Source organism: Grammomys surdaster, unplaced genomic scaffold (genome assembly GCF_004785775.1).
Source record: "Grammomys surdaster isolate TR1022 unplaced genomic scaffold, NIH_TR_1.0 190, whole genome shotgun sequence".
Lineage (NCBI taxonomy): Eukaryota > Metazoa > Chordata > Mammalia > Rodentia > Muridae > Grammomys > Grammomys surdaster.
Window position 1 is genome coordinate 5,055,877 of NW_021604635.1, and position 13,769 is coordinate 5,069,645.

The window sequence follows — 13,769 nt, forward strand, 5'->3', positions numbered from 1 at the left end:
CCCCCTTCTTCCTCTTCCGCCTCCTCCTCCTCTTCCTCTTTCCCCCTTCCTCCTCCTCCTCTTCCTCGTTCCCCCTTCTTCCTCTTCCTCCTCCTCCTCTTCCTCTTTCCCCCTTCCTCCTCCTCCTCTTCCTCGTTCCCCCCTTCTTCCTCTTCCGCCTCCTCCTCCTCTTCCTCGTTCCCCCCTTCTTCCTCTTCCGCCTCCTCCTCCTCTTCCTCTTTCCCCCCTTCCTCCTTCTCCTCTTCCTCATTCCCCCTTCTTCCTCCTCCTCCTCTTCCTTGTTCCCCCTTCCTCCTCCTCCTCCTCTTCCTTGTTCCCCCTTCTTCCTCTTCCTCCTCCTCCTCTTCCTTGTTCCCCCCTTCTTCCTCCTCCTCCTCCTCTTCCTCGTTCCCCCCTTCTTCCTCCTCCTCCTTAATTCTAATGTAAGGGAATCTACTGCTTAGTTCTTTGGAAAAAAAAAAAAAAGCCCTGAGCTTCTCTGTTACAAAGGTTGCTGGTTAAGTTTCTGTTCAGCAATATTATACCAAAAGATACTCCAGGTGTAGCAGCTTCTATTTCTACTGCATGTTGTAAAGGTTCCAGAATTTTCCTTTGGCATATGTCTTAGTTAGGGTATTATTGCTGTTAAGAGACTCCATGACTATGGCAACTCTTATAAAAAAGGAGCATTCAATTGGGGCTGGCTTATAGTTTCAGAGGTTTATTCTATTATGATCATGGTGGGAAGCATGGCAGCATGCAGGCAGACATGGTACTAGAGAAGGAGCTGAGAATTCTACACCTTGATGAAAGGGCAGCCAGGAAGAGAGACTCCTGTGTTTCACACTGGGCAGAGCTCAAAGCCCTGCCTCCACAGTGACACACCTCCATCAACAAGGTTACACTTCCCAAGAGGGCCAAGCATACTGAAGCACCATGGCTTAGCTTTGTTTTTGGCTGGCTTCTTCCTTGAACTGTCTGAGGCCTTTTCTCCTAGCCGTTAGTTCCTTTTCCTGGAATCATGGTGCATTAGTTTCCACAGGCAGGAGCCAAAACACCCAGGTTGCTTTCTGTTATTTATTTACTTCTTCACTTAGTCCCTTAAATATTTACCGATAGTATTTTCTGTTAGGAGGTAGTTTCCTGAGTTCAGCCACCTCAGGAATGAGCTCTACCTCCATGGCAGGACTAAAACTGAGTGTGTGTTCCCAGGCCCTGGATCCCAACTCCTGCCCTGCATCTTCAGGTGTTTCCTGTTTGTTAACCAGTAAGGAATGTAAAGAGGGAAGACCCGTTATCCTGTTATCTAAACTAAGACACACAAGTCATGAAAGTGCTGCCTGTCTTGACTTAATGGGCTACTTAATGGCTCACTCCTGTTTTCCTTATCATTTTAAAATCCCAGGTCAGAGTCTAGGAAGGGACCTGTCTGCAAAAGCTGACGCAAAGACCCTGAAACCAGGTGATCTAGGTAAGGCCCAGTCCCCAAAGTTAACTTCTTTGTTTAACCCTTTGTGTCAAAATATGATTGGTCAATGACGTAACAGCCCACCCCATCCTCCCTGCTTTGTGTTTCCATCCTATAAAAATGCTGTACAATCTCCCTTTGGGGAGGTGGATCAGATCCAGAACTGGCTGCCTTCCTGTGCATTCAGAAAATAACGCTTCTATTTTTAAGCTTCCGTATCTGAAGTAAGTTTTCTTGACTTCTAAACCCAACACTCTCAAGAGGAAGAATGTAGACATAAAAAATGAGGAAGTGTACCACTGAGCCACAGCAAGACACTCATTAATGGCTCTCTAACAGTGATGGTGGGACATTTCCCTGGGGTACCTTCTACAGATTTTTACATCTGGAGAATGGCATGTTAATTGTACGTCTAGAAGCAAGAGTTAGGAATACATACATGCCTAGGGGCTAAAATTAACGTTGTCCTTTTCTTTTCCTCAATCCTTTCCTCTTCCTCCTCCTCCTCCTCTCCCTCCTCCTCCTCCTTCTCCTCCTCTTCCTCCTCCTCCTTATTTTTAATATCTGGATTTGAAGCTGGATTGATAACTCAGCGGAAGCAAACAAGCATCCACTCAAAATGAATTATATCAAGTAAGGAAATCAGACCTCTCATCTGGAAAGCAATGGAGACCTCACACCGAGGCAACATAGGTCAGTGTAAAAACAAGGAGGGGTAGATGGTGACGTTCGGCTGTGTTACCACAGCTCGCTCTTTTCCCTTTAGACAACATGGACAGGACGTGGCTCTTTGGTCACTTATCCGGTAGCAAAGTCCAACCTCTCCGCAGCACTGAGCAGGTGTTCAGTAAACATCTACTTATTTACTAAGAGATGTCTGGATTTCCTCTAGAGCATCTTCGACCACATCGAGTTTAAGGACCTCCTGGTCTCAGCCCTCCACCAGCTCTTTGAGAAGAGTCAAAGGCAAAACTTCTCATGGCTCAGTAAAATACAGGGTAGCATGAACAGTCAGTACTTGGAGATTTAAGTAAATACTCAGCATCCTCCCTTTGACACAGGTCTGCAGATGAGCTCACTCAGTTCCCTGGATATGTTCCAAATACTTCAGTTAATGATGGGATGTTCTCTCTTCCTTAGCTTTTATAGACCCACCCTAACTTAGAAATAAATGCTTAGTTAAGACAATCTCCAGCTTGGTCCTTCCGAAGGCACAGAAAACTGACTTAAATGTCGGTGCCCACGGTTCCTGATGAGAACACCTTGCCTCAGATGAAGCCATGTTTCTAAAAGTGAAATCCTGCTTTAGTATACGTGAGGTTGGACTGCAGTCGGTCACGTGTGTTCTGATGTGGCCCTTCCCACTGGTGGCATCATTTCATTACCAAGAACACTCCAGATTCTGAGGAATTTCAGGTTTAGATGCTGAGATCAGGGAAGCTCAGCTTCCCTGTGCATATGTATATGTATGTGCATACGTGTGTGTGTGTGTGTGTGTGTGTGTGTGTGTGTGTGTATGTGTGTGCATATATGTCTATGTGTGTGTGTGTTTGTTCTAAACTTTATAAGAGCTCTTTTAATTCACTAGCTGTGCACCTCTAGGATCATGTCTGTCGGAGGGAGGAGATTTTCACATTGCCTGAAGCTGACTTTATTTGTCTTAATCACCTCTGGTCCTGCTACAGCCTTTTCTGGTTTCAAAGTATTCTATGCATAGAAAATAGATGGATTTAAAAAGTGTAAGCAAACCAGTTTGTGCATAAAAGCCAGCTTCAGAGAAGAGACAGCCTAGTGAGTCTCAAAGCTTCCAGTACCCTGCTTAAAATGTAATGTGTGCTCACATATACCACCGTGGGAAGCCATGGTGGCTCTGAGGCCTAGACGGGCCCTGAGATTCTGAATACCTCGCAAGGGCCCAGTTGGTGCCAATCTCAGCAAGTAATAAGAAAAGCTCACGTGATCTATAAATTTTCTGAGCGCTAAACATTTAAAAGCAGGCTTATGATTGAAGACATAGAGGAGCAGATTGACTCAGTGATTTGTTCCAGGCTGCACCTCTCATTAAAACCTGCCAGGCTTAAGACAGCTTTTCAATCACTATGCTGTTGGAGAGAAGAAAACAGACAAGGAGGAGATTTCATTCAGAAAGTAAAAGGGGCAGGAGCTGTCACAGGCTGGCCTTGAAACTAGCTGTTAGGATGATGTTGGAGTGTCTGGACTGAAGAACTCAGCAGGAGTTTGGAGAGTTTGGGGTTGTGGGGTTGTGGGGGTGTGCGACTGGGGAGCTGGCCTGTAGCATGTGCGAGATTCGATTGTGCCCCAAATGCTGAGTGTCTCTGAGATTGGTAGGAGTGAGGGCTGCTCTCTCCCTGCTCTCAGCCTGTGTGCTCACTGCAGCATTACCTCTACCTCTACCTCCTTCACCTCTGAAGAATATGGCCAGGTTCAACTTCCTCTATTCCCATAAGAACCTGCCCTCCAGGTTCCTGGAATTCTTCTTTACGTAGATGAAACATTCCTAGGCTTCCACTCTAGTCAATAACATATATCCACCTTGGAATTCCCTGCCCACTCTCCAAATCCATAATCGCCCTTGATCACCCAGAATAAAATTGAGCTGTCTCACTGAAGCAGATCTTAGAAGCCAATCAACACTTCTGTATTAACAACAGCTGTCTGTCTGTGCAGAACTCTGTCCCTTGCCTCTGTTCCCTTTGTCCTCAATCAGCAACAGCCCCTGGAGAGAAGGAGGATCACAGAGGTAGTGGGAAGAATCTTTTGGGTCGCTTAAAGGAGCAACAAGGAGCTTCCTGAGCCTGGATAACGCTGGGGGCAGGGATTGTGTTTGCCAAAGCACTAAATTAAGAGCTCTGTAAACTTCATATTCAAATCACCTGGGGATCTTCAAAAACGTTGATGTTCTGGTTATACCACAGGCCAGAGAAGTCAAACTCTGAGTCTAGGATGCAAACAGCATTTTTCTTAATGCTACTCGGACAATTCCAAACATTGATTATTTGGAGAAACTAGATCTGCAAGCTCTTTGCTTCCAGTGTTAACAGAGCAACATGTTTTATTATTAAGAACATAAGGAGCATTAAAGAGGTCATAGTTCAGAATTTGGCAAGCTTTTTCTGTATAGAACTAGGGAGTAAATATAGTATTTTAGGCTTCCTAAGACTTGAAGCAAAATTGAGCTTATCAGGTAAATGCTTATTTAACAGAAAGCAAATAGATTTCCACAACTTTTCATGAAATATGCAACTTAGTGGCCAGTGAGCACAGAGTTTCATATATAATTTTCATGTCATGAAAAAAATTACATCTGTTTTGATTTTTTTAGAACCATTTTAAAATGTAAAACCTATTCTTACCTTGTAGTTTATATAGAAATAAGCAGCAGGCTAGATTAGGGCTTTGTGGGCTAAAGTTTTCTGGCTTTTGATATAGACAAGGCCAGAAACATGCATCTAAGTAATAAAGTCAACACTCAACTACCTTACCTGACTTTGAAAAATCACAGTTTTCTCCAAGGCCAGTATGCAGATACAACGACAACATTTCAAGGCAAGTCTCGCTGGCACCCATTTTTTTCATGATCAATGAAAAAAATGATCTGACTGAGAGTGTTACATGAAATGGAGACATTCTGACTTAAACTGATCCAAGATGCTCTACAGATGTCTTTTAAAAATAGAAATGAGAATGTGACCAGATACTCAGATGTGGTGTTTAACAGATGTATATTTCCTGAGGCCTTGAGTTGTTAAAGATTCCTTGCTACAGTGGCATCCTTCCTGTGTTGGTAATTTGCACATTTCCATCTAGGGATTACGGGGCAAAAAATTAAAACAAACCAAACCAAACTCCCCAAAAGCCAGTTTTATAGAGTGCCTGTTTGTGTTATCAGCAGGATAGTCTGAAGTACTGTAGAGAGGCTGTGAAAGTCACTCTTCCACCCTAAGGTATTCCATGCCTACATTATCCTGAATTATGGTGATGGGAATGTCATATAAAATTTCTCATAAGCAGAAAGCATAGTGCAAAAAATTTTTTTTAAAAAAGCCTTAAGACCTGAAATTCTAAATATTGCTTTTGTAATTAAATTATAAAGAAGGATAATTGTGCTATGTCTGGGCACGGACATTTTCGATTGGAATCAGAAGTTTCCAGAAAAATAAAAGGCTCTTCCTTTAGGAGTTTGTCTTCCTTTGAGAATTTGCCAGGCGTTGAAGGGGGCCCTCTGCTGGTAGTTCTATTCATTGCACTTAGATTTGATTTATATTGTTTTCTGACAGATTTTTTGAACCTGTGCAGATATTTAATGTTTTCTGTATGACTGACATTTCACATAACAAAGAAAACATAAATTCTACGTTGCCAGCTGGAATGGTTAATAATCCGTCACTCCTGCCCTTTTGAATTGTACTACAGCATTGGAACATCTGGCGGTTTCCAATTTTCATGTCAGAGTGGGGTTTTGACCTCTATTTCACTTTCAAATGGGTCTCCTCGGCAGAGCAACTCTGTTTTCTCGATGAATTTTGCCATTCTCACCCTTGACCATAAATGTGATTTTTTTTTTTTAAACGAGTGATGCTTGAGAAGGGAATGGTGCAGTTTTCAGAGGAAGCTAGGACTCTCCTCTGGTCCTTCATCACCTTTGTTACCCTCTCCAAGCCGGTGACTGTGAGTGATCCTCAAATCTTATCCTCACACATCTGGATTTTTAATGTCTACATTTGTTACAATGCAGGGTTCATCTGTGCTAACAATCCCAGTAAGCAGGTTTAAAAGTAATGACTTTGTAAGCTACTTCAGCTCTGGGACCTTGTGGAGGGGAGGGGACTGTGTTTATTAGGTCTTGTACATGAGCAATTGCATGTGTAAACATGTGAACACATACACATCTCAGCTAGCTTCCACTCGGGTGGCCACCGGTGCACAGTGGTTTTCATTGCTAAGTCATGTCTTTGCCTAGCTTCCTCTCCTAGAGCCAGAGCCCCCCCCCCCACCTCCTGGGGCTCTCGCCCTTGGAGAAAGCCTTTGAACTATCTCTGATTTCAAATTTACTCCTTTTATTTTCTGCCTTTTCAGTCATATGATCACTGTGTAGATTGATTGCTCAGCGTCCAGATGGATGTGCCGGTATTTTAAACTCTGTGATAATAATAACTGTTCAACTCTGTTATAGCCCTACTATGTGCTTAGTGTGTTCTCATCATCCCAGTCTTCCTAAAGATGATTTTAAAAATCACATTCCTGCTACTTAATGCTCCTCCCAGGGCTCACAAGTTCAGCTGGCAACTTCAAACTCTGCCTCGAACCTTCCAACCTGATGGGCAGATCTTAGCAAGGCTTGTTCCCATCAGTTCAGCCTACCCTCTGCCTGCTCTTCTTCCCATACTTAGTTTACAAACCTACTGCAAGGCTTTCTAAAGATGCTCCCTGTCTGATATGTGTGCTTTCTCTCTCCTTATACAAAGTTCACTCCAATGTAATTATCACTAGGTGTCTACATCAAATATATCTAACAATCTAGTCAACACTGACAGTTTCATGTCCAGCATTCATTATTAACACTATCAAGCACTGTTATTTTGCTGTATTTAATTTGTACTGATTCGAGTTTTATTTAATTGGTATGTATTTCTTGACTAACCTTGATTGCTCCTTCACTGCATCTTGCCTCCCTCACAAGACTATATGTGTCTGATGATGAGCCTATAGCATATTTCACACTGTGGTGCACCATAGGTAACTCATGTTTCTCTTCTACAAAATGGAGATAATGATACCTTTCCATGTCATTTGGCATAGGGCTAACAGGAGGTAATGTGGAGAAACACTTTAAAGCTTTCAAACTTGGTCATTACCATTATTATGGCAACGACATATAACCTCCTTCCCATCTTGAACTATTAGTACACACAGGCCTGGAATTCCTCTTTGAAGACAAAGTGAATCACTGAAGGGGACAGCTGTTATTTCCACCACCTCTTATTATTTTCAGCCACATCAGACCAGCCAGAGTGCAAGGCAGAGATCAGGACCCAGTTCAGCTGTCTACTTTGCATAGCCAGACATTGGCAGCATCCGTTTTGTTTCATATAAAGACCCCTAAGGTTGGTCTTTACCTCTTGTTTGTCTTCTTACAACTTGGAGTCAAAGATAGATACTGCTTGTCAATTGTGAACAAAGGTATCCGAACAGTTTAATAGAATGATTGGCTCTCATGATTTTTAGAACTCTCTGTTGAATTAAATTAATGCCAGTCAAAGATTTGTGATATAAAGTTTCAAGAAAGAGGGATGCTTCCATGAAGGGATCACAAAGGGCAGATGTGACTGTATTTTACTTTTGAAGGTTTGAAAAATATTTGCGAAGTATTTGGCAACCATTTTGTTTTCCCTAATATTAAAAACGTTGACTGATATTGAAAAGAATACTAAGTCAAAATATGAGTAAGCCCCAGAAGGCCCCCCCCCGAACAACACTGGCTGTTGTCATTGTTTGTAGTTTTCCTCCATATCTAGATGGTAAGACTCCGTTGTAGAAGACACGACACCATTTGCAGGTCACAGAAAAATCAATGTTGAATGGACTGAAAAGCCTTTTATCTGTGGGCTAGCTTTCATGATGCCTGAAGTGCTTTACACACTGCTGAGAAAGAAAAGAGGCCAGTAGTCTCTTCCAGCAGTGGACCATGCCTGCTATAACACTAACATGCTAGGCAAGATGTACCCATTGGTACAATATTGACACAACTGGCATTGGGGTAAACCACCACTTTCTGATTGAATTTGAGGCCTCCACAGGAAGGAATTCTTGCCTACGTACTGCAAACCTTCTCAAAAGCCCATGGCTTGAAAGATTATAAATGCTATGGAAGACCTGTTGTTATGTTTAAGGTTAAGCTGATATGCTGTCAAATTATCTTTTAAATATCTGTATTTATCTTCATTCACATAGGTTCATGCTGTTCTCAACCTTGGTCAGAGAAGCTTCTTTCTGCAATGGACAGTAGTCATGCAGAATCTTATAACTAGTCAAAGTGTGTAGTGTAGAATAAGTGACTACTGAATTCTCAGTCCCAAATGAGACATTTTATCAACCTGCATGCGTACCTAGCCTACAAGGCTCAGGGGATGTTGGGAGCTTACTCCTAGCAGAAAGCGGCTATCAGCGGCTATCATCTTTGCAGCCATCTCGGGCCATATACCCTGACAAGAGACTTGTTTTCAACAGCCTCCAACAGCTGAACACACTCTGATAAACATCTTGTTTTTCTCATATATCTTGTTTTGCTGTTTAGTGCCCCCAGCTGCAAGGTGCACATGGTATCCGTGCTGCAAGGCACGTGGCATAGTGCCTTCAGCTGTGTTTCCCCTGCTTGTCTGAGAGGGCAAGGCACGTGGTAAAGCGTATAAATACCCAGGATTTCCTTTCAATAAGAGGAGACTTGATCAGACTCTCTGTCTTGTCTCCATTCTTAGAGTCTCTTGCCCCTCCATCCCCACTCTCTCTCTTGCTAGATCCTGACCCGTGAACCGGGAGCAGCAGCTCTGGCCAGGACATAGTGACCTCCTAATGTGGGGCAGAATGGGCCGTTACAAGGGGACATTGGGGAAGCAGGGCAGAAAGAACAGAAGAGCAGGAGGTATGGGGAACGGAGTGCTGTGATATGCTGTCTTCTGGGCAGCAGCTGTGTTACCAGCACGAAGCCTGTAGTAGATTAAGGCAGCTTTCCAGCACTGATTGGGGAGAGAGTTAGGAGACCTCACTCCTGGTAAGCCAATCACAAAAGAACACACATGGTACTCACTCACTGATTATTGGATATTAGCCCAGAACCCTGAAATACCCAAGATTCAACTCACAGGGCACATGAAGCTCATGAAGAAGGAAGACCAAGTGAGGGTGCTTCGGTCCTTCTTAGAAGGAGCAACAAAATACTCAAGGGAGCAAATATGGAGACAAAGTGAGGGACAGAAACTGAGGAAGGGGCCGTCTGGAGACCATTCCAACTGGGTATCCATCCCATGTGCAGTCACCAAAGGTAGATGCTGATGTGGAAGTCAGGAAGTGCATGCTGATAAGAGCCTGATATAGATGTCTCCTTAGAGGTCTGCAAGAGTCTGACATATTCAGAGGCAGATGCTCACAACTAGCCATTGAACTGATCATGGGGTTCTCAATGGAGGAGTTAGAGTGAAGACTGAAGGAGCTGAAAGGATTTGCGGCACCATGAGGAGAGCAACAATACCAACCAATCACAGCTCCCAGGGTCTAAACCACCAGCCTGGGAGCACTTAGGGAGGGATTCATGGCTTCAGCTGTATAGATAAGGGGGAGGGCCCTGTCAGGCATAGGTGGGAGAAGAGATCCTTGGTCTCATGAAGGCTGGATGCCCCAGTGGGTGGGAATTTGAGGGTGGGGAGGTGGGAGTGGGGGGTAGGTAGGGGTACATCTGCAGAGAAGAAGGAGGAGGGGTGAGGGGATAGGGGGTTCCTGGGTCGGGGGGATAGGGTAAGGGGATAACATATGAAATGTAAATAAAACATCCAATAAAAAAAAAGAACTGAAAAAAAAAAGGAGACCTCACTCCTAAAAGAAGGGCCACTGGCAGCTGCTGACTACTGGGGAGTGCAGAGTCATTTTTCTTCGTGATGTAGGTTGTACAGGCTGCTATGGATGGTCCCTTATCTGTGCAGGCATCTCTAGCTGGACTCAGGGAAGTATTTTTTTAAAAAGAGAGTACATGAAGTTGGGAGGGGTATGTGTTGGAGAGGGGCCCAGGGAGAGAGGGGGAGGGAGAGGAGAGGGGAAGGAGAGTTGAGGGTAAATAAGATCAAGATGTGTTGCATACATGCGTGAAATTCTTAAAGAATAAATGCAACTATTCAAAAAGAATCAATTATGAACACATAAATCAGAGAAAGGAAAATATATAAATGTACTTACAATGCATATAGTTCCTAACTTATGAGAGTTAAAGTTATAATTTTTAACTGTGTTGGCAGAAAAGTCATATATGTTCAGTAGAAATCATACTTTGAGTTTTGCATTTCAATCTTTTACCAGGTTAGTGGTCACCAGCGCTTGGTGTGTGGTGCCAGTAGGAAACATGGCTTCTTTTTTCTACGAATGGAGTAGAAGATATGTATCCTCATATTGATCTTGAGTATAGCCAGGCTTATTCTAAGTGTATTCAGCTACTGAGAAGCAGAAGCTGGAAAACTGCAAAATCAAGGCTGGCTCAAGTGTATAGTGAACTAAAGGCCAGCCTGGGCAACCTTGTCAGGTTCTATTATATCACTGCAAATACAGCTCGGTGAAGGATGCTTGCTCAGTAAGACTCTTGGATCAATGTTTAGCGACACACACACACAGTGTTAACTTGCAAATGCAAGTTTATATCAAGCTATGTTATGCATACAGCCTATCTGCCATCCATCATCCAATAAAAAGCAGAAGGAAGGAAACGTAAACAAAATTTTGCTAGGCCTGTTGAAAGAATGAATGATGGATTGTTTAGGGAAGTGAAGAATGACACAGAGTTAGTTGCCATCTAAACATGGCTTGGGATCAGTATTGTGTATTTGTATTCTTGCTTCAGTGTTACAGATCTCCCCTGGCTGTACTTCAGCTTCCTGTCACAAAGTCATAGGCCATGTTGCCAAGAGTGTTCCTACCTTCATGACAAGCTTCTCTCCCATCTCCACTATTAAAATATGCCCTTTGGGATGGATTAAGCCTAGACAAACATCACTTATTTTAGAGCTAATAAATTCAAATGAAGCCATGTTGTAAATATTTTACACATACTTTCCTCTGTGTTTTAAAAAAAGGCACTGTTAGTGACTATAACATACTAGACACTACATGTGTGTACAGCTCAGTGTGATATCCTCGAAGGATAGGATAGAGATGTGTTTGCATTTTAAAGAAAACTGATGATTCAGATAAACATCTATTTAAGTTTATACAGTTACTAACGGGCTTCTTGGTTGAGCTGAGATGCACTTGACTGTAGACTCCATGTTTCTCTCATCCTATCTCATCCTACCATGCTTTTTTTTTTCTTAATTCTATACTGTTGTAATTTTTATCTTTTTTCAATTTAAGTCTTCAGGGGACTTTGTGGCAATGGGGGGTTGGTGGAGGGGGTAACTGGATATTATTTGAGATGTGAACGAATGGAATGATTAATAATTTTTTTAAAAAAAGAACTCTTACTCTAGAATATTGTTGAATGACAATTGTATTAGTCAGGGTTCTCTAGAGAAACAGAACACATACACACATGCACACATGCACACGCACATACATATGGAGATTTATTAGAATGGCTTACAAGCTTTGGTCTGTGTGGTAGTTTAAATAAAAATGGTGCTATAGGCTTATAGGGACTGACACTATTGGAAAGTGTGGCCTTATTGGTGTAAGTATGGGCTTGTCAGAGGAGTTATGTCACTGGGGGGCAGGGTTTGAGGTCTAAGAAGCTCAGGCCAAGCTTAGTGTGCCTCTTTCTCTCCCTGCTGCCTGTGGATTCAGATATGGAACTCTGGACTGTCCTCTAGCACCGGGTCTACCTGCAAGCTGCCATGTTTCCTGTTACATGATAGTGACCTAGACCTCTGAGCTGTAAGCCAGCCCCAATTAAATGTTTTCCTCTGTAAGAGTCATGGTGTCTGTGGTTGTTTGTGTGCCGTGCTGACCCTGACCAGCGGGAAGAAGACGCAGGACACCAGGTTCCTTCTCAAGGCAGTTTACTCAGGAAGCTTTAGCACTCTACAGATAGCTGGAAGATGGCCCCAATCCCGTCCTGGGCACGGCTTATATTCCCTGCAGACATCTACAGCAAACACGACATGTGGCAGCTCTCCATAGGTCTCGTCATGACACGTCATGTCAGACCACTGGCCTTGCACAGCCTAAATGCCAAATATGGACTTGTTTACTCTACAGCGTTCAGGCAGCCATCGCCATCTTAGGGCGAGGTCCTCTTTTGCGCCTTACATGTTTGGATATGCTTGACCTAGTGAGTGAGTGGCACTATTAGGAGGTGTGATATTGTTGGAGGAAGTGTGTCACTGAGGGGGTGGGCTTTGAGACTCTTCTCCTAGCTGCCTGGAAGCCAATCTTCTCCTGTTAGCCTGTAGAACAAGATGTAGAACTCTCAGCTCTCCTAGAGAGCTGCCTGGATGCTGCCATGCTTCCTGCCATGATGATAATGGACTGATCTGAGAACCTGTAAGCCAGCCTCAGTTACAGGTTGTCCATTATAAGAATTACCTTGGTTGGTGTCTTCATAGTGATGGAAACCCTAACGAAGACATTGTCTCTTCACAGCAATAGAATCCCTTAACTAAGACAGTCTTGTTACTTGACAATGGCTATCTTCCAATGGAAATACAAATAATCCAATAGTTGTTCAGTCCACAAGGCTGGATGTCTCAGCTGGTCTTCAGTATATATTGGAATCCCAAAGAAGCAGGCTCTGATGCTAGTGAGGGAAGCCTCAGCAGCAGGATAGGTGAACTTGCCAGTGGAAATGAAAATTTGCTTTCTTTTATGTGCTTTAAATAAGTTGCTACCAGAAGGTATGGTCCAGATTTAGGGTGGGTCTTCCAACTCAAATGAATCAATCAAGAAAAACCTCTTACAGGTGTACCCATCTCCTTGGGGTTTGGTTAGTTCCAGATGTAGTCGACTTGACAACCAAGAATAGCCATCACAATTAGGGATATCAGGAAAAAAAATTCTCATTCTATGAGATAGTAGACGGTCCCTCTTCACCCTAGAAACTTGCGGTGTGGGTCTGTGAAAACCAAGGCCTGTATTGACAATTTTGGCATTTCATTTCTTTAAAAAACATAGAAATATTATAAGAATATGTTTTTGTTTTAATCACAGGTGTAGGATGTGGGGCCACTTCAGATTTTTCCACCGGCAGCTGACTTTGATTTGCCTTGTGCAAGGGTGTGATTTTTGCCAGTGGTGGAAAATTTCTATGATTGTCTGATGTTTTAAATGCTGGTGATTTTTCAAAGGCTACAGAAAGGCTAGTGCCCAGGATACTGGGTGGGTTGTTTGTTTGCTCTTGGTCATAGTTTTGTTAAGTAGTTGGGTGCAAAGAAGAAAGAAGAAATTAGATATCTTAACAGAGAAGATCAGACTTGCCCCAAGAATCTCAGTGCCCCTAATCGGCAGGAAGTAGTCTAATGATAAGGCTGCCCTTTCCCTTTCTATCCTTTTTTCTCTCCTATATAGTGTTAGGTGGTTGGAAGGGCAGAAAAAAGGCACAGAAGGGTGGAAG

The 13,769-nt window shown here is 43.2% G+C and overlaps 1 long non-coding RNA gene across 1 annotated transcript; it reads left to right on the forward strand.

The window, feature by feature from the left end:
• Window positions 1-1,384: 1,384 nt before the first annotated feature.
• Window positions 1,385-12,084, forward strand: LOC114622580. The gene is made up of 3 exons (XR_003711636.1): window positions 1,385-1,450; window positions 2,024-2,140; window positions 12,005-12,084. It is a non-coding gene; the product is annotated as an uncharacterized LOC114622580 (long non-coding RNA).
• Window positions 12,085-13,769: the final 1,685 nt, after the last annotated feature.